The sequence below is a fragment of the Papio anubis genome, chromosome 14, assembly GCF_008728515.1.
Source record: "Papio anubis isolate 15944 chromosome 14, Panubis1.0, whole genome shotgun sequence".
Classification (NCBI taxonomy): Eukaryota; Metazoa; Chordata; class Mammalia; order Primates; family Cercopithecidae; genus Papio; species Papio anubis.
The window spans coordinates 19,739,761-19,766,657 of record NC_044989.1 but is presented as its reverse complement, the minus strand read 5'-3'; the positions used below and the strand labels follow the sequence as shown (position 1 = coordinate 19,766,657).

Sequence of the window (26,897 nt, the reverse complement as noted above, 5' to 3'; positions counted from 1 at the left end):
CTGATGTCAGGCCTCCAACAATGACTCCCTTTTGGGGCCAACAGGCGAGGGAGACAGGAGGCGGGGGTCAGAGGACTGAACCTTGAGTGGGGAGGCACAGGGCACGCTGCCAACCTACTCTTCAATCACACCTGTGATCACAGCAGAGGCGAAACTCTGGTCACTTCATTGGAAAGATCAAGATTGCAAACCACAGCACCTGGCGTGTGCACACCCTGCACCCTTCACTCAATCTCCAGCCACTTTGAACCACCTGCAGCTCTCTGAATGCCACCTGTTTCACCTGTCTCTTTTTCTTTCTGGGCATCTTCTCTGCCTTCTGGTCTGCCTGATTGTCTCCTGATTCTTCAGGTCTCACATCAATAAATTCCTTTTCCACTGAGACTGGCTGGGACTGGCTGAGGTTCAGTGCACAGACCCTGGAGCTTGTCAGCTCTGCAGTGAGTGCAACCCTGCTGCCCACCAGCTGTGTGGGGCAGTCAGGGCTCCTCCCTGGGCAAGGGACAAAAAACACTGACTTAAGCAAAAACAGTATGTATTGGCTTATGAACTTGAACAACCCCAGGATGGACTTCAGGCAAGGGTTTATCCAGGACTCAAACAATGAAACCTGGGCTGAGTTTCCTACCCTCCATTTTTCAGCCCCATTTCCCTGGTGTGACCTCCGTTCTCAGATACACTCTGTCCAAAGCCCCAGGCCACATGGTCCCCTGCCCAATTTTATATTCAAATTTAAATTTATCTAAAACTTAAATATAAATAAACTATGTAAATCTGTAATATATAAGTATATGTTATATACAATATGACACACATGTTATATTAAATAAATTTAAATTTATATAAATAGTAAATATTTTAATTTATTAAATGTATATGTATATTTAAAAGATAAAGGCGGAAAATAAAAGCATTTTAAAATGAAGTGTTGTCTTCCGCCTTTTCTGCTGGCCTGGGTCTTTACACTATGGCAGAGGTCTCTGCTAGTAGATGAGAGAAAGCTTTCTAAAGCTGAGACGTGTTTTTGAGAACTAAATGTTAGATGGAGGGCAGTTAAAAATTAAAATATACCTTTGGCCAGGCGCAGTAACTCATGCACATAATCACAGCACTTTGGGAGGCTGAGGGGGGTGGATCATTTGAGGCCAGGAGTTTGAAACCAGCATGGGCAACATAGTGAAACCCCATCTCTTCAAAGATAAAAAAAATTTAAAATGTTTAAAAATTTAAAAAAATTAAATGCACCTTTTCTTGACCCACTTCTATTCTAATAATTCTGCTTCTATGCATTTATCTTATAAATAGATGTCACTTGTTCAAAATAATTTATGCACAGGATTATTTATTGTAGCATTATTTGTATCAGTAGTGGACAGTTAGTAAAAGCATAAATATTCATTAATAGGCAATTGGTTAAACAAATTACAGGACATTCCTATAATAGAACACTGTGATACTATAAAGTCATAATATCATTAACCAAGAATGAAATCTCTGTCTTTTTTTTTTTTTGGAAACAGAGTCTCGCTCTGTAACACAGGCTGCAGTGCAGTGGCATAAACTTAGCTCATTGCAACCTCTGCCTCTCAGGTTCAAGCAATTCTCGTGCCTCAGCCTCCCGAGTAGCTGAGACTATAGGCACACACCACCACACTGGGCTAATTTTTTTTTTTTTTTTTTTTTTGTATTTTAATAGAGACAGGGTTTCACGGTGTTACCCAGGCTGGCCTCAAACTCCTAATCTCAGACAACTCACCCGCTTTGGCCTCCCAAAGTGCTAGGATTGCAGGCATGAGCCATCATGCCCGGCCTAAGAATGAAATATGTCTATAGAGACGTGGAATGAGCTCCATGATATATTAAATGAAAAAAATAGGCCGGGCACGGTGGCTCACGCCTGTAATCCCAGCACTTTGGGAGGCCAAGGTGGCTGGATCATGAGGTCAGGAGATCGACACCATCCTGGCTAACACGGTGAAACCCGTGCCTACTAAAAATATGAAAAATTAGCCGGGCGTGGGGGCGGGTGCCTGTAGGTCCAGCTACTTGGGAGGCTGAGGCAGGAGAATGGTGTGAACCCAGGAGGCAGAGCTTGCAGTGAGCCGAGATCGTGCCACTGCACTCCAGTCTGGGTGACAGAGCGAGACTCCGTCTCAAAAAAATAAAATTAAATAAAAAATTAAATAAATAAATAAATGAAAAAATACAGAATATTATATAACCATTTATGTAAAATGTGTGTGCATGTATGTGTGTGTGCATAAGACAAACTTGTATTATGCGTAAAATATCGTATGTCAGGAAGGCAGAAATTCTGGAAAAGGGCGTGCTCCTCTGGGAATGCTCATAGGATGCTCATTAGCACCATCTGAATGTTGTATAATTTGTCTACATTTACCTATTCGAAAATAATAATTTATTTTTTAAAAGCACCTCAAAATAATGAAAACATGAATAAATGAATAATGAATAAATGAAGTGCTTAGACCAGAGTCTGGCCTAGAATGATCACTAAGGAATTTTGCCTGTCGCCCCGTCCCAGGGCTGCCTTGGCACTCTCTGTGCCCTCACCACATTACATACACACCTCCATCCTAGCAATTACATGACTGTGTCATCACTGCCAAGTTCCACGCCTGTCCAACTGGACCAAATATGACTGCACTGCAGGGGCATTATTTTTTAGCTTTATGTCCTCTGCCCCTAACATAGAGCCTGGCATGGAGTAGGTTGTTGAGTGAATGAAGGACTGAATACATTTACTAATGAGTGTATTAGAGGGAAAAATGAGGCTTTAGTCTCTGCTCTCTAGAAGCTCATGGCCCAGTAGTGGGACAAGAGTCAGACAGGACACATTTCAGTGACTACAGGCTGCATATGACAATGGCCCTGTGACCCTGGGGATCTGGGAGAAAGAGAAGGGAGGGTTCCCTAGAGCAGAGAAGTGATTACAATTGGAGGGGTGGGTTCAGACCTGCCAGCAGATGGGAGTCAGAGCAGTAGCAGGACCACACCTGGTGTGGTGGGAATCACAGGGGAACCTGGACTTGGCCGCAATGGCAAAGCTATGCTCAGTTGACCCGCTTCTCCCATGATCCATGCTGGGAGATGGATTAACTATTCTGTTATAACACAGGCTTCAATCTCAGGGCCATGCAAGGACACCTGAAAGACATCTGAGCCTAACGAGCTGCTGCTTGGGGTCAGCACCCAGAGAATGGAGCTGGGTACCCAGTCAGCCCCTCTGCCTTTCTCTCCAGCCCTGCGGGAACTGGGTTTTTGTGTCTTCTGGAATCTCAGGACTAGGATCAGACAGGAAGTATATACTCTTCCTGTATTTGTCCTAAAAACTGGCCTGCCTGCTTGGAATGGTTATTAACTTGATTATTAACTTGGTCATTAACCAAGACCTGACCTGACTTAACAGTGTCAATTCTTGGGAGCTGGGAGGAAGGTGGCACAAGGCTCAGGAATGCCAGCCAGCCTCACCATCAGGGAGATTGCTTTTGTTATCTATCATTGTATTACAAACCACTCCAAAGTTCAGTGGCTTTAAAACCACCACCATTTTATTATCTGTCTCATGGTTCTATGGATTGTCTGGGATCTGCCGAGTGGTTCTTTTGCCGGTCTTGCTTAGGAGTCTCTCATGCAGGTGCATTCAGATAAAGCCTGAGGCTGCAGTCAGCTGGAAGTTCAACTAAAATGCCGGATCAGTGAACCTCTCCTCCTCTCCATGTGGCCTCTCCATGTGGTCTCTTCAGTAGGGTGGCCAGAAATCTTTCATGGTGACTCAGGGCTCTCCAAGTGAAAGAAAGAAGTATTAATAGAAGCTTCCATTTCACCTTTTTGTTTGTCTTTAGTTTTTAGAGACAGCGTCTCACTCTGTCATCCAGGCTGGAGTATAGTGGCATGATTATGGCTCGTTGCCACCTTGAACTCCTGGGCTCAAGTGATCCTCCCACCTCAGCCTCCAGAGTAGCTGGGACCACAGGTATGCACCACTACACCTGGCTGAGTTTTAAATTTTTTGTGGAGATGGAGGTCTTACTATGTTGCCCAGGCTGACCTCAAATTCCTGGCTTCAAGCAATCCTTCTATCGCAGCCTCCCAAAGTGCTGGGATTACAGCCATGAGCCACCACACCTAGCCTAGCATTTCTCTTAAAGGCTAAACCTGAAGCTGGCATGGTATCACTTCCACCACATTCTGTTGCATAGTGTGTGTCAGAGGCCAGCCTAGGTTCATTGTGGGAGGGGACTACATCAGCGTATGAATGCCATGAGTGTGCTTCACTGGGGCTCATCGCTGGAGGCCAGCTGTCAAGCATGGCAGAGTGTTAAAGGCACAGCTGAGGCACCAAGGAGAGAAGTGATTGGTCAGTGATAGATCCACGTCTCATGGTCCTTTCCACTGGGATAAGTAGGTCCTGGGGCTGATCTTGGCTCGGTGTTCCTAGCACAGCAGGAGCCAAGCCCAGGCAGATCTGCTTATATATCACACTTTTTCACCCCCACTTCTCTGCACACTGTGCCTGCGCTCAGGGTTTTGGCCCCACTGTTCTCTGAATGGATGCCCCTTGACTGGTCACTTTAACGCACAGAGTTAAAGAAGCTCTCAGCACAGCAGTGGTGGTCTGGCTGTTGCAAGGGAAACTCCAGTCTACTATACAGAACTGCCTTCTGGGCTGTTCCACTTGCTCCTCCCAAAAGCACCTCAACATCAGCACATCCAGAGCTAATCCCCCACCTCCTGCCTCGACACTCTCCAGAGGAGACTTTACCCAGGAGCTCCAAGGCCATGTGTCCTTCCCGAATAGATGGCTCAAAGACAGCCCCTATTATAGTAGAGCAGAAAAATCAAGTTTAATATCTGGAAGTGCCCTTTCCCTATAGTGAAATACAGGCAGTAACCATGCCTGACTCAAGATTAGTTCTTGATAATTAAACTGGATAAATTATGTGGAAGCATGAAAAAGTGTGGAGTGCTATAACCAGCAGAAGGACTATTTAAAGCAGAGACATTTGACCTCTGTTGATTAGTACTCATTACCCACTTCTGACAACAGAGCCCTTTCCCTTAGGAAACCCATGCCATGTGATTTGGATAGGGATAGCCTGTTGAGAAGTCGGTACACTGCCTTAGGCCTAGCCAGTCAAAGACTCCCCATCCCCGACTATATAGACTGGTTCAGAAGTGGGCATGCGACCTCAGACTAGGCTACTCAGAGTCCTCCAAGACTTTTCTGCTGGAGCTCTCAGGAAAGACACCTTCTGTCAGTTGAATTGCTAAGGTCAGTCTGGCCTCCCATCTAATAAGAGCCCACTTGGGAAATATGTGTGTGTGTGTGTGTCTGAACTATATATACTACATGATGGGGTGATTTGAGCATATATATATATATGAGGCAGAATGTTGACATTATTCTAGCCTCTGGATCCAGCATTGCCTGAAGTCAGACCAACCCTGACGTTTCAGTTCCACGAACCAACATGTTATCTTTTTTGTAGCCTGAGGAGCCTAACTAATTGTCTTAAGAAATCTGGGCTAGGCATGGTGGCTCATGCCTGTAATCCTGGCCCTTTGGAAGGCCCAGGCAGGAGGATTGCTTGAACCCAGAAGTTCAAGAACAGCATAGTGAGACCCTATATCTACAAAAACTTAAAAAGTTAGCCAGGTGTTGTGGTGCATGTCTTCAGTCCCAGCTACTCGGGAGGCTGAGGTAGAGAATTGCTTGAGCCTCGAGCCAGGAGTTTGAGGTTGCAGTGAGCCATGATTGTGCCACTGCACTCCAGCCTGAATAACAAAGTGAGACACTATCTCTAAAAAAAAATAAAATAAGAGTAGTAAAAAATCTTTTCTCTTCATTTTCACTATTCTACGACTCTCTTCAAGACTCAGCTTAGGCTGGGTGCAGCGATGGTTCATGCCTATAACCTCAGCACTTTGGGAGATTGAGGTGGGAGGATCACTGGAGCTCAGGAGTTCAAGACCAGCCTGGGCAACATAGCAAGACATTTTCTGTACTAAAATTAAAAACAATTGGCTGTACATAGTGGCGTGTGCCTGTAGTCCCAGGTACTTGGCGGCTGAGGTGGGAGGATTGCTTGAGCCCAGAAGATAGAGGCTGCAGTGAACTATGATTGCACCACTGTCCTCCAGCCTGGGTGACAGAGCAAGAAAAAAAAAATACCCAGCTCAAATTCTCGTTTTCCAAGAAGTCTACTCAAATCACCCCATCATGTAGTATATATAGTTCAGATTACGTTGCCTTATACAGGTTTGTGTGTACTATTATAAATTGGAGGTGGGGGATGGTTTTTGGAAACTATGTGATCCCCTCCCAAGTAGCTCAGGAGCTTCTAGGAGCAGAAGTGCATCAGGCTAGCTGTGAGGATGTGCACACTGGGCTCATTACGTGGGGTGGAGTGTGTGTGTGACGATACAGGCGCCCACCTGAGATCCTGAGGGTAGGTGTGGGCGTGTGCATGTGACCAGAGCAGAGGTGATGTGCATGGCTGCGTGTGTGGTGAGTGAATGAGGGATGAGTGAGCAGAAAGACAGGCTCTTCAGGAGTCAGGACCAGTTCAGGGACAAGTCTCTGCAGGGCTGGCAGGAGCCCCAGAGCCCAGGCTTGTATGTGGCGGAGGGACCCAGCCGTGCCCTCTGCACTGGGTGCCATGGTCTTGCAGTGTGGTCTTGGGCTGGGACTTCCTTTACTTCCATGGTTCAGCTTTGTCTCTTCAACAGAAATCTGGGTCTTTTTATTTCTGCCTCCCCCGCCCAGGTGGGATGGCCTGGGCAGAGTCCCCTCCACTCTTCCAAGTGTCTCCAGGAGGAAGAGGGACAGCCCTTCTCTGTTGGGCAGGCTAGATGATTTGTAAGTGCTGTTTTCTGAATCCTCACTGTGCTGTCACTTCCTCTGGCTCTTTGTACATTCAAGTGTCTCTGCCTGGGACATGACCCTCTCCCTGCCCTGCACCTACCTCCTTATCCTTTAGGTCTCAACTTGGACACAACTTCTCCAGGAACTTTCCCCTGCACCGCCTCCCTTGCATGCGGGGTAGAGTCACATGGTCAAGGCTCCTGCAGTCCCCGTCTGCCATGGAGCAAAGTATCCATGGAGCTGCATGTTACAGATATCAGTTTGTCTCCATCGCTTCTTCAGATTGGGAGCCCCTGGGGCTGTCCTCACTACCTGGTCTTGGTTTGCTCATTTCTTCAACAGCCCCAGCTAATGTACCAGGCACTGCTCTCAATGCAGGAAACACTGCAGGGAACATGACAGAGGAGGCCTCTGCTCTCACGGAGCTTCCAGCTTAGTAGGGGGAGAAACAACAAGCAAGTAAACAAATGCTCAGAACACACATTTCACTGATAATCAAACAAATCAGGGTGATGCAGCCAGGAGAGCCTGGAGGGTGAGAGAGAGCCTCTTCTTTAAGAGCTGGTGTTTGAGCTGAGATGTGCACAAATCCGGGCAAGAATATTCTAGGCAGAAGGACAAGCTGGAGAGCTCTTCCTAAAGTGGAACTATCTCCTACTTCCCAAGTTTGAGCAAGAGGATGAAGGTCGATGAAGGGGAGGAGTTGGAGAAGTTGAAGTCAGAGAGGCAGGTGCCTTGCACTGAATTGCAGGCCGTGGCAAGGACTTTAGGCTTTACTCAAGTAACAGTAGGGAAGTGATCCATCTTATTTAAAATTTTAAAAGATCAGCCGGGCATAGTGGCTCACGCCTGTAATCCCAGCTCTTTGGGAGGCTAAGGTGGGTGGATCACCTGAGGCCAGGAGTTCAAGACCAGCCGGGCCAACATGGCAAAACCCCATTTCTACTAAAAATACAAAAATTAGCCAGGCATGGTGGTGGGTGCCTGTAATCCCAGCTACTCAGGAGGCTGAGGCAGGAGAATCCCTTGAACCCAGTAGTCAGAGGTTGCAGTGAGCCGAGATCATGCCACTGCACTCCAGCCTAGGCAACACGGCAAGACTCTGTCTCAAAAAAAAAAAAAAAGTTTTTTTAAAAGATCATCCCGGCTGTTACAGGTGGAATGGACTTTGGGGAACAAGCACGGGACAATTGGGAGGCTCCAACAGCCATGTGGATATGACAGGTAATGGCTCAGACTAACGTGGCAGTGACAGAGATAGAGAAGAAAGAAGGGGCTTGGGACATACTGAGTTGAGTCTGTGGGACTTGGCGATGAATCTCAGGTGGCTAGGAAGAGGAGGAGCTCCAGGAGGCCTTCTAGTCTTGAGAAATGGAGTGTGTGCTGGTGCCAGTTAGCAAGATGGGAAAGGTTGAGGTGGGGACAGAAATCGAAAGTTCTATCTTATCTGTGTTAATTTTGAAATACCTGGTAGATATCCAAATAGAGATGACAAATAGGTGTGAGCCTGTAGCTCAGTGGAAAGGTCAGAGCTAAAGACGCAAGTGTGGGAGGCCTGAGCAGGTGGATGGTTTTCAAAGCCTCCAAGAGCTCATCTAGTTCAAGAGTGTCTAGAAAATAATAGAAGGCCTGTGACCAAGCCGGACACACAGGAGGACATACAGAGGTTGATGGAAACCAACAGAAGAGCCTGAGATGGGCAAAGAGAGAGAAGAAAAATAAGGAGGTTGTTTTCTCTGAAACCAAGAGATCATTTCAATGGTGAGACACTGCCAACTATTCAAATGCTGCTGATGGATCCGGTGCATTGACAGAGAAGTGACCACAGGCTTCAACAACAACCACATTATTGGAGACCTTGACCAGAGCAGAGTTTCCCTTTCTTTCCCCTTCCTCTTCCTCTTCCCCTTTCCCTTTTCCTTCCCCATCCCTTTCCTTTCCCTTCCCTTCCTTTTCTTTTTCTTTTTTTCTTTTTCTTTCTTTTCTTTTCTTTTTTTTGTTTGTTGAGATGGAGTCTCGCTCTGTCGCCCAGGCTGGAGTAGAGTGGCGCAATCTTGGCTCACTGTAACCTCCACCGCCAGGGTTCAAGCGATTCTTCTGCCTCAGCCTCCCAAGTAGCTGGGATTACAGGTGCCTGCCACCATGACCAGCTAATTTTTGTATTTTTAGCCACCACGACCAGCTAATTTTTGTATTTTTAGTAGAGACGGGGTTTCACCATATTGGCCAGGCTGGTCTCGAACTCCTGACCTTGTGATCTGCCCTCCTTGGCCTCCCAAAGTGCTGGGATTACAGGCATGAGCCACCATGCCTGGCCGGCCTTCTTTCTTTTTCTTTTCTTTCCTTTTTTCCTTCCTTCCTTCCTACCTTCCTTCCTTCCTTCTTTCTTTCTTTTTCTCTCTGTCTTTCTTTCTCTCTCTCTCCCTCTATCCCTCCTTCCCTCCCTCCCTCTCTCCCTCCCTCTCTTTCTCTTCTTTCTTTCTCCCTCTTTTCCCTCCCTCCCTCCCCCCCGCTTCCTTCCTTCCTTTCTTCCTTCCTTCCTTCCTTCTCTGACAGGATCTTGTGCTGTCACCCAGGCTGGAGTAACCATAGCTCACTGCAGCCTCAAACTCCTGGGCTTCAGTGCTCCTCCCACCTCAGCCTCCCAAGTAGCTGGGACTGCAGGTGTGCGCCACCATGCCTGGCTAATTTTCTTAAAATTTTTTTTAGAGATAGGTCTTGCTATGTTGCCCAGGCTGGTCTTGAACTCCTGGGCTCGAGCGATCCTCCTGCCTCAACCTTTCAAAGCACTGGGACTTGGGCAGTTTTAGTGGATTGGAGGCAAGGGGAGCCCAATGGGGTAAGCATGGAGAGGGGGAGTGAGTTTGTGAGCGTGGCAAGTGTGGAGTGTGTGGGAAGCCATCACACTGTGGAGGAGAGCAGAGAATGAAACAGCAGCTGCTGAGGAAAGGGGCCTCAGAGGGAAGATTTCCTCTGTGTGTGTGTGTGTGTGTGTGTGTGTGTGTGTGTGTGTGTTTTGAGACGGAGTTTCGCTCTTGTCACCCAGGCTGGAGTGCAATGGCACGATCTTGGCTCATTGCAACCTCTGCCTCCCGGTGTCAAGCGATTCTCCTGTCTCAGCCTCCCGAGTAGCTGGGATTACAAGCATGTGCCACCATGCTCGGCTAATTTTGTATTTTTAGTAGAGATGGGGTTTCGCCACGTCAGCCCGGCTGGTCTTGAACTCCTGACCTCAAGTGATGCACCCACTTTGGCCTCCCAAAGTGTTGGAATTACAGGTGTGAGCCACTGCACCAAGCCTCCGTTGTGTTTTTGTTTTGATTTTTGTTTTCAGGAGATGGGCGCTCCTAGAGCATGGGTTTATGCTGATGGGAAAGGCCCTATAGAGACAGGGAAATAATACAGGAAGATAATGAGGTAATTTCAAGGGCATGACCTTTCCAAGGCAAAGGGATGGGTTCCAGAGCACAAAGACATTAAAGGAGAGAGAAGAAGGCAGAGCGAAAATCCCAGGGATATTGGGGAGGGTGCCATGAAGTGAGACAGCTGGCACGTGTGTTTCTGTCCACACACGGGTGTGGGCACAGAGGAGGCGGACAGTTAAGACAAGTAGTTCCTAGGTAACCCAGAGCTTGGGCCTGATCGAGAGGATGAGTCTGTCCTGTGGAAATATGGGACTCAGGCCTTGGGCCAGGGTGTCCCTGTTTCTGGGCTGGGAGCATCAACACATCTGCCGGTCTCTGCTGATCTTGGACTCACCCACAGAGACGTCTGTGCCACCCCTGCTGGCTCCTGGTGTGTTCAGCGCTCAAGAAACCCTTTCAGTGGCAGAGGAGCTACCTGGGGTGGGATACCTGCGTGTGGGATAATTGCATGGGATTCTCAGTCCTTGCTTGCTCAGCTCTCTTCACATCCCTCCCACCCCAGCATGAGGTAGAGGAACCACACCGTGGACCCGGGAACACAAAATAACACAGTGTGGGGCTGGGCCTGGCCCCAAATGTACTTGGAAGACAAACAGGCTGTCCTGAGACCCAGCACAGGCACAAAGAGCTGCTCAGATGGAGTTTTATTGGGGTGTATGTGTGTCTCTCTCCCACATCATCTGGCACCCACCTGCCTCCAGAGAAAAGGCTTCTTCATCTCTCACGTTAGTCATCCGTGCCTGCACGAACAACTGGCTCTTTCCACAGCTTCCTCACCCATCCCGGGGCAAAGCTAGCACGGTGCCTGGCACAGAAAGCTGCTTCATACTTTCCTATCGAATAAACAGATGAATGTGCACCTTGAACAAGCACCCACCCACAGGCGAAAACACCCACTTCCTCTCCAGCCCGGCAGGGACCCCGCAGAGGCAGGAGCAGCGCTGTGGCCCAGTGCTCGTTCCCACCACAGTGATGAGGCTCTGGACCTCTGGGCTCAGCTCTCTGCTCCTCCAAGCTGCCCCTGACCTCACCTCTGGGGACTCACTCCTGCTCCTCCAGCTCAGCCCCTGAGCAGCTCACACTCTGCGGCTCCTCCTGCTCCTCCAGCTGAGCTCCTAACCTCCACCTCCGGGCTCCTCCTGCTCCTCCGGCTGCCCCTGACCTCCACCTCCGGGTTCCTCCTGCTCCTCCAGCTGCCCCTGACCTCCACCTCCAGGCTCCTCCTGCTCCTCCAGCTGCCCCTGACCTCCACCTCCAGGCTCCTTCTGCTCCTCCAGCTGCCTCTGACCTCTATCTACTTCTGGGCTCCTTCTGCTCCTCCAGCTGCCTCTGACCTCTATCTACTTCTGGGCTCCTCCTGCTCCTCCAGCTGCCCCTGACCTCCACCTCTGGGCTCCTCCTGCTCCTCGAGCTGCTCCTGACCTCCACCTCCAGGCTCCTTCTCAGTGCCTGGTCAGCTGGACGAAGAATGGAAACCCCAGTCAGATTTCTAGAAGAAATCTGAGAAGCCAGCCTCGGGAGCACTTGCCGAGCCCTCCTGAAGTTGTCCTCCACCTGGTTGTGAGCCGGGAGGAAGACTGAGATCAAGTGACAGAGGGCCCAGAAGCGACGACGCCAATGAGGAGAGCCCCTGCTGGCCTCAGCCCTGCTGGGCAGGAGAAAGCAGCTGCTGCGGGCTGCAGAGCAGAGTGAGGCTGCGGTGCCAGGGAAATGGGGGGGCTGGAGACGATGAGGGTGACCCCACCCCAAAAGTCAGGGCTGGGAGAGGAGCATGACCCTGCCCAGCAGAGCAAGGGTCCAAGGAAGGCTTGCCTGTGGGGATGCCGTGAGGAGAAGCCAAGACAAGAGGGGAGACCCAGGGGCTGAGCCGGACGCCCCTGAGTGACTGTGTCAGCCCTCACCATAATGAAGTACCACAGGCTGGGCAGCTTGAACAAAGGAGTTTATTTTCTCACAGCTTGAAGGCTAGAAGTCCAAGATCAAGGTGTTTTCGGTTTGGTCCCTTCTGAGGCCTCCCTCCGTGGCTTCCAGACGGCCACAGCTGCCTCCTCGCTGTGCCCTCCTGTGGCCTTTCCCTTTCGTATAAGACCACCAGTCCCATTGGATTAGGGCCTCACCCTAACAGGCTCATTTGAACTTCACCACCTCTCTAAAGACCCCATCTCCAAATACAGTCACATTCTGAGGTACGAGGAGGTTAGGGCTACAACATACAATTTTGGGGGGACACAATTCAGTAAATAACAGTGGCTATGGAAACATTATCTTGATACTGACTGTGGATGTTATAGAACAATGGACTGCTGGGCCCAAATAATATACTAACAATAGGGTGAGAATTCCTCCGGTGTGTGCCTGTGCCTGTGTCTGTGTCTGTGTGTGCATGCATGTGTGTCTATGTATGCATGTATATGTGTGTGCATGCACGTGTGTATAAGTATGTATGTGTATGCATGTATATGTGTGTGCATGCATGCATGTCTATGTGTGTATGTATATGTGCATGCTTGCACATGTGTATATGTATGTGTGTATGCATGTGTGTATGCATGCATATGTGTGTGCTTGCATATGTATGCGCATGCATATGTTTATCTGTGCATATGTGTATGTATGTGTACGTGTGTGTATATTTGTGTGTGCATGCATGTGTATGTGTGTGTGTTTACATATATGTATGTGCATGCACGTGTGTCTATGCATATATGTATGTGTGTGCATGCATGTGTGTATGTATATGTGTGTATGTATGTGCATGCATGTATGTGTATGCATGTGTGTCTGTGTGTATGTACGTGTGCATGGATGTATGTTTGTGTATGTGTGCATGCATGGGTATGCGTATGTATTGTGTGTGCGTGTGTGTATGTGCATGCACACACACATGTACACAGCAGCCTGCTGTTCACCCCCTAGGTCTACTTCTTTTGGCCTACCTGATTTTCCCCCGAGCCTGGGAGGAGGATGGGCATCATGGGCCCATTTTATGGATGAGCTTGCCCAGGTCACACCGCAGGCAAGGGTCAGCCCTGGCACTGCTACCCAGCTGCCTCAGTGTCCTGGACACTCCCCGCCCACTCCATATGCTTTCTAACAAGGTCACTCTGCGAGGACCTCTCACCCCCAGCTGAAGAACCCCCAGCAGTCACCCGGGCTTCTCTGTCTATGTGGTGCAGGAGGAAACTGAGTCTTGAGGCTGTTAGGTTTGCAGCTTAATGCAGCTTCTTATCTGCCTGTGGCTTATCTCTCAGGTTTTTGATGATCAGGTTCTGTGCTGGCTCAGAGCAGATCCCTCAGGCAGGGCACACCCAGCCTTGGCCCCACCCTGACAGCCTCAGCCCTCCTTTTGGGGGCCTTTGCCTCTCCCATGCCTGAGAAACCTGTGGCCCTTCCTGTTCCCCACTCTCGTCCCTCTGCTTGTGTGCAGAGGAGTGGAGGTTCCCAGAAGCCTCCTGTGGAGGGATGAAAATGGTGGCAGGCAGGGTGGGTGCAGAGGGCAGCCAGGAGGCCAGAAGCCCAGTCTCCAGGACACCCGAGATTCTCATGGAGGCCACAGAAGCTGTGCTGTGCATTGGCCCTGCCTGGTCCCATCTAGCAGGATGGCCTTGACCAGCGGCCCTTGCCCCCCTGATTGAGGCCTTGCCTGGATTTCCGGTTGGAAGGCTTCATCCAGATCCTTCTAAAGTGCTGAAACTCTCAAGTCCCTGGCTCCATGGCAATGGCAGGATGGGAGGCCTGAAGGCAAGTCCTTCCTTATTCTGGCTACACCAAGCGAGGGATCCCTGGGGCAGGGCTGTGGTCTGGAGGTTTCATCTTAGGCTGTTGGGTTCTTCCGGCCAAGCAATTGCTTAAGTGTCATAACGCAGGGGCCCTAGAGTGTCACCATCTGCAAATGTGAGTTTAATCTAGACACTGTGACCTCTCCTCCCTGACCACAGTGGCCTGTGAACGGATTGACAGCTATATTGTCACTGACCCCATGACAGCCAGGTGGCTTGGGCTATCTGGGGTCTCTTTTCCTAGGTAGACCCAACATTCAGGCCTACCCTAGTCAAGGCTTCAGCAGAGGCCAGAAAATGATAGCCAAAAACCACATACTGCCAGAGCTGTCAAGGCCCCTCCGTCTAGCCCTCTCCCTTACTGTGCAGACTGTGGGGCCCACAGCTCTCTTGCTCCCGTCGGTTCTAGGCCGTGTTCAATAGCTACCATACCCTGGGCCAACCACGCACCCAGAAGGTGGTAGACACTCAGACATGCTTGTATTTGTGAATGAATAGCCAGGTCCAGTCCCTGGTTAGGTCATATATCTTTGGCCCATCCCCACTCCCTCCCCACTCCCAGTTGGGGCTATGGCCTGAAGGTCTTGAGAGCAAGCTCTTCGGTGCGGGTGGTGGGGACACCTCTCTATTTTCACCAGGAGCCCACAGGAGGTTGCCTGGTTGGAAAGGGACTGCACGTCTGTCCCCGGCCATTGCCGTAAGCATGAGGCTTCCATTGATTTGCATGAGCCTTCCCAGCAGGTAACTGAACCTGACTGATTCCCCTCAGTTCAAACCCTGAGGTGCTCTGGGCTGGGCTGTGAAAGGCGCTGGCGGGGCCTGGCCAGCCTCCCGGAGCAGCGTGGGAACATGGCCTTTAGCCCTGCCAGTCCGCACTGGGGAGCTGGGGCGGAGGGGGCTACTGAGGACCAGACACCAGGGCAGCCTCTGACAGACACTTCTGGAAGAACCTCAGCGATCCCACAGTGGCCACTTCTCCTGTGTTCTCCCTCACTCCATGGGTTTCCAGACTTCTGTCTTTTGATCGTTGAGGGGGCTCTCGGGAACCCCTTTTTCCCATAAGCAGACATGCAGGGCTCCCGACCTGTGCTGCTGCCTCCCCTCCTCAGAACAACCTTCCCCCGTCTGGAGAAGGATGATGGTGAGTGGAGGAAGCCGCTTGGAGGAGGGGGTCAGAACCTGCATCTGACAATCCCATCATTCTTTCCACCACATCTTTGGGAGAAGGTGGCTTCTATGTGTTGACCCATCAGTGACTCTGAGTGTGGGAAACCAAGGGTCACGGGGGTGGGCACTCCTGCCTAGGGGCAGTGAAGCTGCTGCTCTGAGAACAAGCCTGCTGTGCCAGAAAGACTCAGTCTGGCCTGGCTGATCCGGAGCCTGAGGCTGCAGGAAACCTGCCTTTCCTGCCCGGCACTCCCGCCCCATTAGGGCCCTGGGAGAGGGCAGGGCGCTCTCACCAGTTCTCACACAAAGGTCTCTTGGGTTGGGTTCCAGAAAAACAAGACCTTGCTCCAGCCAGCCCACTCACTCTTCTTCTCTGCTTGGTGCAATGGAAAGTGGTAGACAGTCCTGGGTTCAGTGAGGCCTGGGGCCAAGCCAGGTATTCTCTCCAGCCTGATTTCCTGCTCTGGAACACTGTAAAACAGGATCGCAGCACCTGCTTTAGTGGAGTTGTTGTGAGAGTTACCTGAGGAGATGTAGGCCACAACCCTCTGAATCTTGCGGGCATTCCCTGATTGGTAGTTCTCGTCCCCACTCTGGTTCCCAGAGTCCTGAGCCCTGGGGCTGTCTGTGCCCCTGGCCCAACCCTGCCAGACACTGGTCATGCCCAAGGTTGAGCCTGGGCTTCCCAGCTCTTGCTCTTGTCTCCCTTTGCCCACAGCCAGCTGCTCTGGTGCTCTCCTTGGAGCCTGCTAGGCTAAGTCCCACCTCCGAGCTACGTGCTGCTGGAATGGGACTGCCCTACCTCCCTCCCTTCCCCTGGACCCATGTTTCCTGCTCCTTCGAGGCCCCTCTTCCAGGCAGATAAAGGTCTCTTCCTCGTTGAACTCATCGAAGCACCCCTAGCCCCATGGTGGCCATCGCCCACTGGCAGTGTCTGCCAGCCACCTGGGGCCCTATTAGCAAGCCCCATACATGCCTCACTGGGAAATCCAGCTGACCGTGCAGGGTCCTCACAGAGCAGCTTCTGTACACTCTGACCTGGGTCTGTTTGACACAATTATGGGGTCCTGCCCTTCGAGGGAGTCAGGACGGTGGCGCCAGCGTCATTGTGCCTTCTGGGCACTTAGTGCTTCATACCCAAGATCCCCAATCCTCACAACAACCACAGCAGGGTGACAATATACCACCTTGACAGATGGGTATTATCCCCACTCACAGGGGAGGAAACGGAGACTCAGAGAAGTTAAGTGACTTTCCTGAGGTCACACAGCTAGTAAGTCATAGATCAGGGACTTGACCCTAAAGTCTATGCACTTTTTGCTGTATAAAGAAAGGTACTTCTGGTGGGGGCTGGAGGTGAAGAGATATCTCAGATCTCTTGGGCGGTAGAGGGCAGCAGCACCCCCCATTTGGTGCACCCCTAGCCTGGTGGAGTCATCTTTGGAAATCCCATTTCATCTTTGACCCTTTAATGTTTGAGGCCTGACTCCTGTCCACTCTAGATGGCCATCAGGGAAATACTCAGCTTCAGCTGGGCCTCCATGGTGGGGAGATCCTCTTCCTAGCCAGCCAAAGCCTGTCTGCCCGCTGCTTTCCCTGTCCCCTCCCTCGACCTAGCTCCATGGTTCTGGTTCTGCCCCATAAAGGGGATCGAGGATGAAATGGGAGTCTCCCAGGTTAGTTGACTTCATGGACTCAGGGGCTGTCTGCCGTGCCCAGAATACATCAGAAACACTTCATAGCTTCTAGTCTATAGTTTGCAAAGAGACAGATTTGAATTCATGTGGTGGCTGCAAAATGTACTGTTGTGACACAATAGAACATTTATTTAACTTCTCTGAGCCTCAGTTTTCTCATCTGTAGAACAGGTTCTTGTAAGGATTAAAAACTGAGAATACCAGCCGGGTGTGGTGGCTCATGCCGGTAATACTAGCACTTTGGAAGGCTGAGGCGGGTGGATCACTTGAGGTCAGGAGTTCGAGACCAGCCTGGCCAACATGGTGAAACCCCATCTCTACTAAAAATACAATTAGCCAGGCATGGTGGTACGTACCTGTAATCCCAGCTAATTGGGAGGCTGAGACAGGAGAATTGCTTGAACCCAGGAGGCAGAGGTTGCAGTGAGCCGAGATTGCACCATTGCACTCCAGCCTGGGGAACAAGAGCGAAACTCCATCTCAAAAAAAAAAAAAAAAAAAACCCAAAAAACTGAGAATAAAGCTTTTGGTATTGTAAGTGCCATATAGTAAATCCTCCATAAATGGTGGCAGTTGTTAGCATTTCTGTAGTTCTGGATATTCCGGGTAGAGTCACCTGCCCAGGAGTTGGGGAAATGTCTGGATTTCATTACTGCTCTATACTGAGAATTCACAGGGATGATTCACTATGTAGAGGAATGCTCTGTGGATCAGGAAGGCCCACAGTGGGATGAGCTTCCACAGGGTCAGGAGAGGCAGCCCAGAGGAAGTGAGCTCACATCCGAGGGCAGCCACAGCAGTCCCCGACTCAAGGGCCTAAGCCCTGCCCCCTCCTTAAGCCCTCTGCTCACTTGTAGCCTCACCCCACAGCCCCAGTGAGCAGAAAGCACACCTGGGAGTGTGAGCGTCACGGACGTGGTGAAGCGGGGTTCTGCTCTGTGGCTATTGTGGAAGGCCAGCCCTGCCCCTGACTGCACAGGCAAGGCGGGCCTAGAATGGCATCAGTTTGGCCTGCATGGGAGGGTCTTGGATACCAGGCTGATGAGGCTGTGCTTTCCATAGTAGGACAGGAGCTGGAGGTGACAGAAGCAGAAGAAGCTAGCAGCTGGCTTGTTTGGGGAGCCAGGGAGTGATGGACAGGACCAGCTGCACAGGAGGACTTCCCACCATCCCAGGGCCCGTGCTCCACATCTTCAGAGTCACCCTTTAGCAGGGCCTGCTAGGCTGGGCCAGCACTGTATTGAGTCTAGCACAGAGCAACAGCCTGCCTCAAGGCTGGGCCTAGGGCCCCTGGGAGCCAGGCCCCAGCACACTTGTGCTGTCTGGCAGGAAAACTCTCAACTGTTTTAACTGGATTTCCAGAGCTCTCAGGCTTGGGACGGGGACCTCACGGAGAGAGGCTGGGGGAAGAACCAGGACTTTTCCTGGGGCTTCGGCTGACTCAGGAGCTTCAAAAGCAAAATTGCTTCCAGTTTTTGTTTGCATAAAAGAAGCTGGTGAGAAGAGGAAGTAAGATATGTCTGCTTGTGGACAAGGTCAAAGACCTGTAAGATTTCCAGGGGATGGAAACACTTCTCAGGTGACCAGGCATTCCCACTACATGCCCCGGCGGCTTTGCTGGTCACAGCACGGCGGCAAATTACCTGTTATTAGAACAGTCCGGATGATGAAGTCATTGCAGACCTAATCCTATTTATTTCAATGACAGCTTTGGCAGAGCAGTAAATCTTACTGCCAACCGTGTCTCTTATGGCCAGTTCCCTGAAGGAACTACCATCAGACGTGACTACAGGGAGGGGTCCTTGTTAGAGCCTAAATTTGCTATTCGTCACCTTTCTCCTCCAAGTGGCAAGTTCTCCCAGGAGAGCCTGCCCATGAGGCAGATTGTACTTTCAAAGTATATCTCATCTCACATGCTCTCCCTGACACTCCTCCCACTGAGTCCAGGAGAGGTCTATGTCACCTCTCCTTGTACCTTAGTGGAAGAAACTTTATGACTACTTTGATGAGTGGAAGTCATTGCAAAAGAGACACTATGTGACTTCCACAGCTAGGTCAGAAAAATGCCATGCACTTCTAACCTATGATCTTGTAACCCTTGCTCTTGGAATCCAGCCACCATACTGTGAGGAAGCCCAAGCCACACGGAGAGGCCACGGGCAGCTGTTCTGGCTGGTGATTCCCCGTTAGGAGAATCAGCACCAGCCAACAGACATGTGAATGAGGAGACTGTCCATATGCTTCCAACCCCAGACTGCAACTGCATGAAAGACCCTGCATGAGAAGCACCCGGCTGAGGCCAGCCCCCAGAGCTGTGAGAGGTAATAAAATGATTATAGTTATTTTCAGCCACTGAGATTCGGGATGATTGGTTACGTAGCAATAGATCATCAGAATACCCATGAACAGTGACAATGGACAACGCTTGCCTCTCAGGCATCTCTTATTGAAAAATGGAAGTCCAATCCTTCCTTCTGAATTTGCCTTCTCAGGTTCTGAAACTTCCTACTATCAGATGATTCAATCTCTCAAAGCGAGATTTGAAAGTGGGACTTCCAGGCTGGGCACAGTGGCTCACGCCTGTAATCCTAGCACTTTGGGAGGCCAAAGTGGGCAGATGATGAGGTCACGAGTGACCAATATGGTGAAAACCTGTCTCTACTAAAAATACAAAAATTAGCTGAGCATGGTGGCTTACACCTGTAGGCCCAGCTACTCCGGAGGCTGAGGCAGGAGAATCACTTGAACCCGGGAGACGGAGCTTGCAGTGAGTCGAGATTGTGCCACTGCACTCCAGCCTGGGTAACAGAGTGAGACTCCGTCTCAAAAAAAAAAAAAAAAGTGGGACTTCCAGTTGTCAGAAGCTGTCAGAACACTCTTCTACTCACTTTCTTAAGGAAGTTAATCTCTTTAGCATTTTTACTAAGAAAGGCAGTTATGATGTAATGGAAAGCTTATAACTCAAATACCAGGTAGACCCAGGTAAGATTCCCGATTCTACCAGTTCCTGGCACTAATACAAAACTGCTTTGTATTAGCAATGATAACTTATATTTGTCAAATGTCTACTAAGTGCCAGGCACTGTTTTAAGTACTTTTCACATATTAACTTTTTTGGATGGTTACGACAACCTTGTGAATTAGATATTACTACTATCTGCATTTTATAGATGGGGAAATCAAGGCACAGACAGGTTAAGTGACCTTCCCAAGGCTATACAGTATGTAGCAGAGCTGGAATTTGAACCCAGGAAGTTTGGTCCTAGAGTTGGCTGTGACATACTGCGTCTTGGTAAATGTTTAACTCTGGGTTATGGGTGTGATGGAGTAATGCTCGGCCATCTCTTCCTGAAGAACTGATCTGGAGGAATCTGGTGCTTGAACCAAAGTGCTATCAATGATCCCTACCACTGATGTGTGCTAATGGGAGAGATATGGTAAGGATGAAAGTCACACCCAGCAGCCCCAGGCTGCTATGGGGGTAGTGACAGACCAGAGAAAAGGAGACATCTGAGAAAGGGATATTTTGTAACATCAGGACAGTGGCACGCATCTGGAGCATTCAGGGGCCTGAGTTATTGGAGAGAGGCAGCGTGGGGAAGTGGAGCTGGTTGCAGAACCCTTGATATTGAGACTTGCCCTTTGACTCACTAGCCATGGGACCCTTGCTGAGTCACCTGCCCTCATCTCTGAAATGACAATAACTTGTGCAACCTCCCAGATGACAGCATGTAAACAAAGTGCCCAGAAAGCCAGAAATGGAAGCTACCACTAAGTTTTGGAGGAAAATTTACTTAAAATGCATAAGACACTTCCTTATCTTCTTTATTTATTTTTATTTTGATGAGGTTTTGCTCTGTCACCCGAGCTGGAGTGCAGTGGCACAATCACCGGTCACTGCAGCCTTGACCTCCCAGGCTCAAGAGATCCTCCTGCCTCAGCCTCCCAAGTAGCTGGGACTACAGGCACGTGCCACTACACCCGGCTAATTTTTTTGAGAGATGGGAGCTTGCTGTGTTGCCCAGGCTGGTCTCAAACTCCTGGGTTCAAGCAATCCTCCTGCCTCAGCCTCCCAAAATGCTGGGATTTTAAGCATGAGGCACTGCATCTGGCCCTTATCTTCTTAAACAGAGAGTCTTGAACATCACTTAGCTTTTCTTCACGATTCAGTGTTAATCACCGTGCAGTGTTAATCACTATGAACACCCATTCCCATACTGAGCTACAGAATGAGGAGGGGCTTAGAGGACACTGCCTTGTTGGGTGTGACTCTGCCCTGCACTGGATAGCCCCAGGCTGCTGGGCTTCTGGAGGCCTCAGGCTACCCCTCGAAAGATGAACAGTTTCATCCCTCACGGAGACTATCACCTGTCACCTCTCAGCACTGTCAGAATGTTGGCCCAAAGCAGTTTAATGAGACTGATTTGTGGCTTCTACTCTTTTGTGTATTTATAAACCAGATGCCTCCATTTGTTAGAAATGGCTATAAAAGCAGGGATCCTGAGCACAGAGAACAGAGGGGTTGAGTTCAGGGTAAAGCGCATAAGCTTTCATGCATAGAGCTTGTGACATCCGTCTTGGCTGCTCAGGACCCTGTTTGCTCCCTTCATGGGTTTCAACCACTCCAGACGGGGAACGTGTCACTGTAACTGGTGATGCTGACCTGTCAGGGTCTCTATTTAGTTCTTGTTTGTTTGTTTGTTTTGAGACACTCTCGCTTTGTCGCCCAGACTGGAGTGCAGTGTCATGACCTTGGCTAACCGCAACATTCACCTCCCTGGTTCAAGCGATTCCGCTGCCTCAGCCTCCCGGGTAGCTGGGATTACAGGCATGAACCATCACACCCAGTTAATTTTTGTATTTTTAGTAGCGATTGGGTTTCGCCATGTTGGCCAGGCTGGTCTTGAACTCCCGACCTCAACTCCCGCCTTGGCCTCCCAAAGTGCTAGGATTACAGACGAGAGCCACTGTACCCGGCCTAGTTCCTTCGTTCGTTCTTTCTTTCTTTCTTCTTTTCTTTCTTTCTTTCTCTCTCTCTCTCTCCCTCCCTCCCTCTCTCTTTCTTTCTGAGATGGAGTCTTGCACTGTCGCCCAGGCCAGAGTGCAGTGGCACAATCTCAGCTCACTGCAACTTCCGCTTCCTGCGTTCAAGCGATTCTCTTGCCTCAGCCTTCCGCGTAGCTGGGACTACAGGCATGTACCACCAATCCCGGCTAATTTGTTGTATTTTTAGTAGAGACGGGGTTTCACTGTGTTATCCAGGATGGTCTCCATCTCCTGACCTCATGATCCGCCTGCTTTGACCTCCCAAAGTGCTGGGCTTATAGGCGTGAGCCACCGCGCCTGGCCTATAGTTCATTGTTTTTACATTGATCTGTTTCTTTTCCTTTCTGATGTTTATTGTCACAGTAACTTCAGGGCAAACTCAGCGTCCTTCCCAGGACACCACCACCTCTGTCTCTTCAGTCCCACAGCCTCCATCCATGCCCTTGCCCCAACTTCTGACACAGCCTCCTTAGATTACCCCTGGCAAGCATTTTCTCAGTGCCTCTACATGCTCAGTGTGAGGCCATGCACTCAGTGGGGGCAGCTAGAGCGGGCTCAGCCATAGCCCTGCCTTCCAGGAGCTCAGAGTCTGGTTGAGGAGGCTCAGGCAATACCTAAGAACAGTTAGGCTACAAATAGGATGGTGAGAAGTTGAGGCTGGCCAAATCTATCCCAGTGTGATATGTGAGAGCAATGGATGGTCAGGAGCAACAGCTACAGGCATATCAGGAAGGGAGTTAAGGAGAACACTTGCAGTGACACAAGCTGGAGGAACAGCTAATACTTAGCAATGCTCCAGCTCCAAAAAATGCTGTCGGGTATGAGATGTGGGCAAAGCCAGCCCTGCATCCCCTGAGAGCAATGAGGAGTGGGCAGGTTACGAAGCATGGCTGGATCCCCTTGGGACTGGCTGATGGAGAGCCTGTGGGCCGCCCTCCAAGGGGCTTGGGCTTGGGGATGGGTGGGGAGAAGAACACCAGGAAACAAACAGTGAGCAGGAGGCATCTGAGTGGAGGAGGGCAGGAGGCTTGGGCAGTACGAGTCCCAGCTGCAGAGGGTGAGGGTGGGGGCTGAGGCAAGTCATGGAGGGGGTGTCCAAGCTCCCCCAGCATCCCTGGAGTCTGCCCAGGCTGAGCTCAGCCGTAGCTACTCTGGCCAAGCTGCAGACACTCAGGTTCTCCAAGGCTCTGGCTCCAAGTGACCCCTTACTCTGGCAATTAACAAAGTGAAATTGTAATGGGCAATTAGCAAAGTGAAATGTAAACAGAAAACAGGAAGCCTCTCATTCAATTACCTTGAAATTGGTTTCAAGCCATGTTAACTGAGAACACACACACTCCCTTCCTGTTACACCTCATGCACACACATCACAACAAAAGGAGGTTCTTATCCTTGCAAATTTGCAAGTGGCAGGGAGCATGCATGCTCAGGGAATGGCTGAGCATCCATTCCTTGCCCCACTCCCCCAACAAAGTAAGCTGCTTTGAACATAGAGATAGATGTTCCAGGAAATAGGGCCCTGGAAGAGCTTCAGGAGGTTCTTTGTGCATCCCCCAACTTTGTTAGAGCTCAGAGAATCAGCACATCATCCATACCCATCCTGCCCCGATATGCCTGGCTCCCAGTGCTCTGAGGACTCAGCAGAGGGGCAACACATTGCACTTGCAAGCTTAGGGTCCTAATAAGAATTCTGGCAAGGGCAGGGTCACTGGATTACTGGCTCTTGGCCCAGAGGCCCCAGGAGTGGAGCAGGACAACTGTGTGTCAACATTGCTTTGCACACACCCTTCACCTTCCATTCCATCCTCTCAGTAGACACCTGGCATCTCCACTTTGCTCACATGAAGCAAGCAGGGCCCAGAAGGGTGCAGCCACCAGTTACACAGTTGCTAGGTGGGCAGAACAGACTCCTTACAGCTTTTAGGGCCCAACATGACACAGAGGGGCCACTAGGGTGGAGGTGTGGAGATGTCAATGGCAATTCTCATTCCGTCAAAATATGGCCAGGTGCGGTGGCTCACGCCTGTAATCCCAGCACTTTGGAAGGCTGAGGTGGGCAGATCACCTGAGGTCAGGAGTTCAAGACTAGCCGGGCCAACATGGTAAAACTCCCATCTCTACTAAAAATACAAAAATTAGCTGGGTGTGGTGGCACCCCCGTAATCCCAGCTACTCGGGAGGGTAAGAGAATCACTTGAACCCGGGAGGCAGAGGTTGCAGTGAGCCGAGATTGCGCCACTGCACCCCAGCCTGGGAGATGGAGACTCCATCTCTAAATAAATAAATAAATAAAATAAAATAAATACAGAGATCCCTGTGTTTCAGAAACTATCAACAAGATGTGAGGGCCTCTGGCCATCCTGAATGTCCTTGGTTCTGCAGACCGCACTTCCCCAGCTGGGTCCTAGGGAACACTCTCATCCCAACGGTTCTGTGTCTTCCCAGAGAGAGGCGCTCAGTGCCCCCAAGGCTCAATTGCACTGAGAGGTGGGTGGCCCAGCATTCAGCTGTAGACAGCTTTTCCCAAGATGTTGGAACCAGGCTCCACATCGTAATGAGATGCTTACCCCTTGAATACCTCTATTTTTCACTTGGCAGGATCATGCTGTAATTGAAATTTCATAATCCGTAGCTTCTGCTTGTAACTTGACAGAATCTGACCTAAGAGATCCTTTAGTCCACCTAGTGGGTGACCTTGGCAACATCCCTAATACAACTGTTGCTCACTCTGCTTTAATTCAACCCAGTCATGGGATACTAGGTGATAAAATTGCTCTATATTCTTTATTGATTAAATAAATGTCTATACTATTGCTACTACTACATGCCGTACTTGGATAAATTCCTCTGGGAAAGTTGAGACTCTCATACACAAAATTTAAAAGCAAAACAGGCCAGCCACATGGTTACAAGTCTCACCTAATTCCCCATGATCATTTCATTTATTTATTGGTTGCCTTTGAGTCTAGTTCATGACTCAAAACTACTACACAAACTGAGACTATTATTTTACTTGATATTTTCCTTTTAAATTTTTATTTGTTACTTGTTAAATTTTTGCAGAAGTACAACTCCTAACAAATAATGCTGGCCTATACTTTGAGATGATAACAAATGCCTACAGAACAAACTGAAATTAACAATAGATTCTAGGTAGACTTAGCCTGAGAGTCACTCCCTCCAGACCTCAATTGCTCCAGTGCGGCTAAAAGGGTTTTGACACTGACTCCTAGTTGCTAATCACATCCCTTTAATGTGGGACCAGACCAAGCCAAACTGGGACAGGTCCCAGCATTAAGGGACAATAAAAATCTAACTACAGGAATATTGATCAGCAGTGCTTTTGGAGAAAGATCTTGATCAAAAGGGGGAAATGTGGAAGTTGTTAGAATCAAGATGAAGTTACTTGTGTTAAAAACTCAGACAAATAGAGTTAGGGAAGCCCATGAAGGAAGAGTTGTCATGTACAAATATCTTATAACAAGAACTATCACAAAAGATTCACCAACTTCACAATCTTGCATAAAGGCCAAAGCAACCTTACAAAAAAAATACTTTTGTATGAAAATCTACCCAGCAATTGCCTGTCCTGCCTCAGACTGGTACCACCCCCCTCACTTTCTTCTTCTTCTTCTTCTTTTTTTTTTTTTTTTTTTTTGAGACAAGGTCTTGCACTATTGCCCAGGTGGAATGTAGTGGTGCAATCATAGCTCACTGCAGCCTTGAACTCCTGGGCTCAAGCAGTCCTCCTGTCTTAGCCTCTTGAGTGGCTGGGACCATCATACCAGACTAATGTTTAAAAATTTGTTTGTAGAGATGAGGTCTCATTATGTTGCCCAGGCTGGTCTTGAACTCCTAGGCTCAAGCAATCCTCCCACCTTGGCCTCCCAAAGTCCTGGGATTATTGGTGTGAGCCACCACACTCAGCTCACCATCCTTGTTACCAATCCTTGTAGCTAAGGACAGTTGTCTCAAAACAATTATGTAATCCCACTTCTGACACCATTATGTCAAGCTGAATAACAAATAGGAAGAATCCATAAAAGAAACTAATGTTTATTGAGGAATGGGCATTGCAATGGGAATATGAGTATTACAGTAAACTATGTTCATATGCCCATGGCAATGTCTATTCCCAAATAAACATCATTTTCTTTTAGAATTTTCCTCTCTGTTATTTAGTTAGACAAGGAACACCTTTCTGTCTGCCATACCCTGAGTGTGTGTCCATGGAAATGCCAAGAAAGCCTTGGGAAGTACTTGGCATGCTTTAAGGCGGAGGACAGGGAGGTCAAGCAGCATTTTATAAAGATCCTTCTGGCCGTCCCAATGGAGGCAAAGGGACAGGAATCAGGGAAAGGTGTTGGGGGCTGCTGTCAGAGTCCAGGAAGAGGTGAACCAATGTGTGGCTTCTGTTTTGACTTTAGGACCTCCTGAAAGAGTCCTTGGTACCCTAAGGGGCACCAGACCACTTTGAGAACTGTTGAATTTGGAATATGGTCGTATGAGCCACAGGTCCGGGTACAGATACTAGAATCTAAATTTTTTTAAAACAAAAGCTATCTTTGGCATTCGGGTTCTGTTTATTTGTTCATTCAAAGAATCTACATTGAGGTTTCAGGCTCCTGTGATATTCAGCTGAATCAGGAGACAGTAACGGGAACCATACTAATTGTGTTAAGTCATTCATTAAATGTAGGCAGACAAACACAATTACAGACACTATTTTGTTTTCATTTATAAGTCACTTTCCAGCACAGAGACATAAGCAGCATTATGGAACTTTAGAGCTAGCAGGGCTCTACGAATTTCAGTCCAACTCTCTTGTTTTAAAGATGGAGAAGTTATAGCGCAGGTAGCCCAATGCAACCCAAATTAATAAGCCTTGAGCATCTAT

At 49.4% G+C, this 26,897-nt stretch overlaps 1 long non-coding RNA gene across 2 annotated transcripts in view; it reads left to right on the top strand.

The window, feature by feature from the left end:
• Window positions 1-26,897, top strand: part of LOC103876762 — a 72,436-nt gene that overhangs the window by 8,420 nt on the left and 37,119 nt on the right. For both annotated transcript variants that reach the window (XR_004178193.1, XR_004178194.1), the window contains exon 3: window positions 19,070-19,275. This is a non-coding gene — a long non-coding RNA (uncharacterized LOC103876762). The remainder of the gene's footprint in view (window positions 1-19,069; window positions 19,276-26,897) is intronic.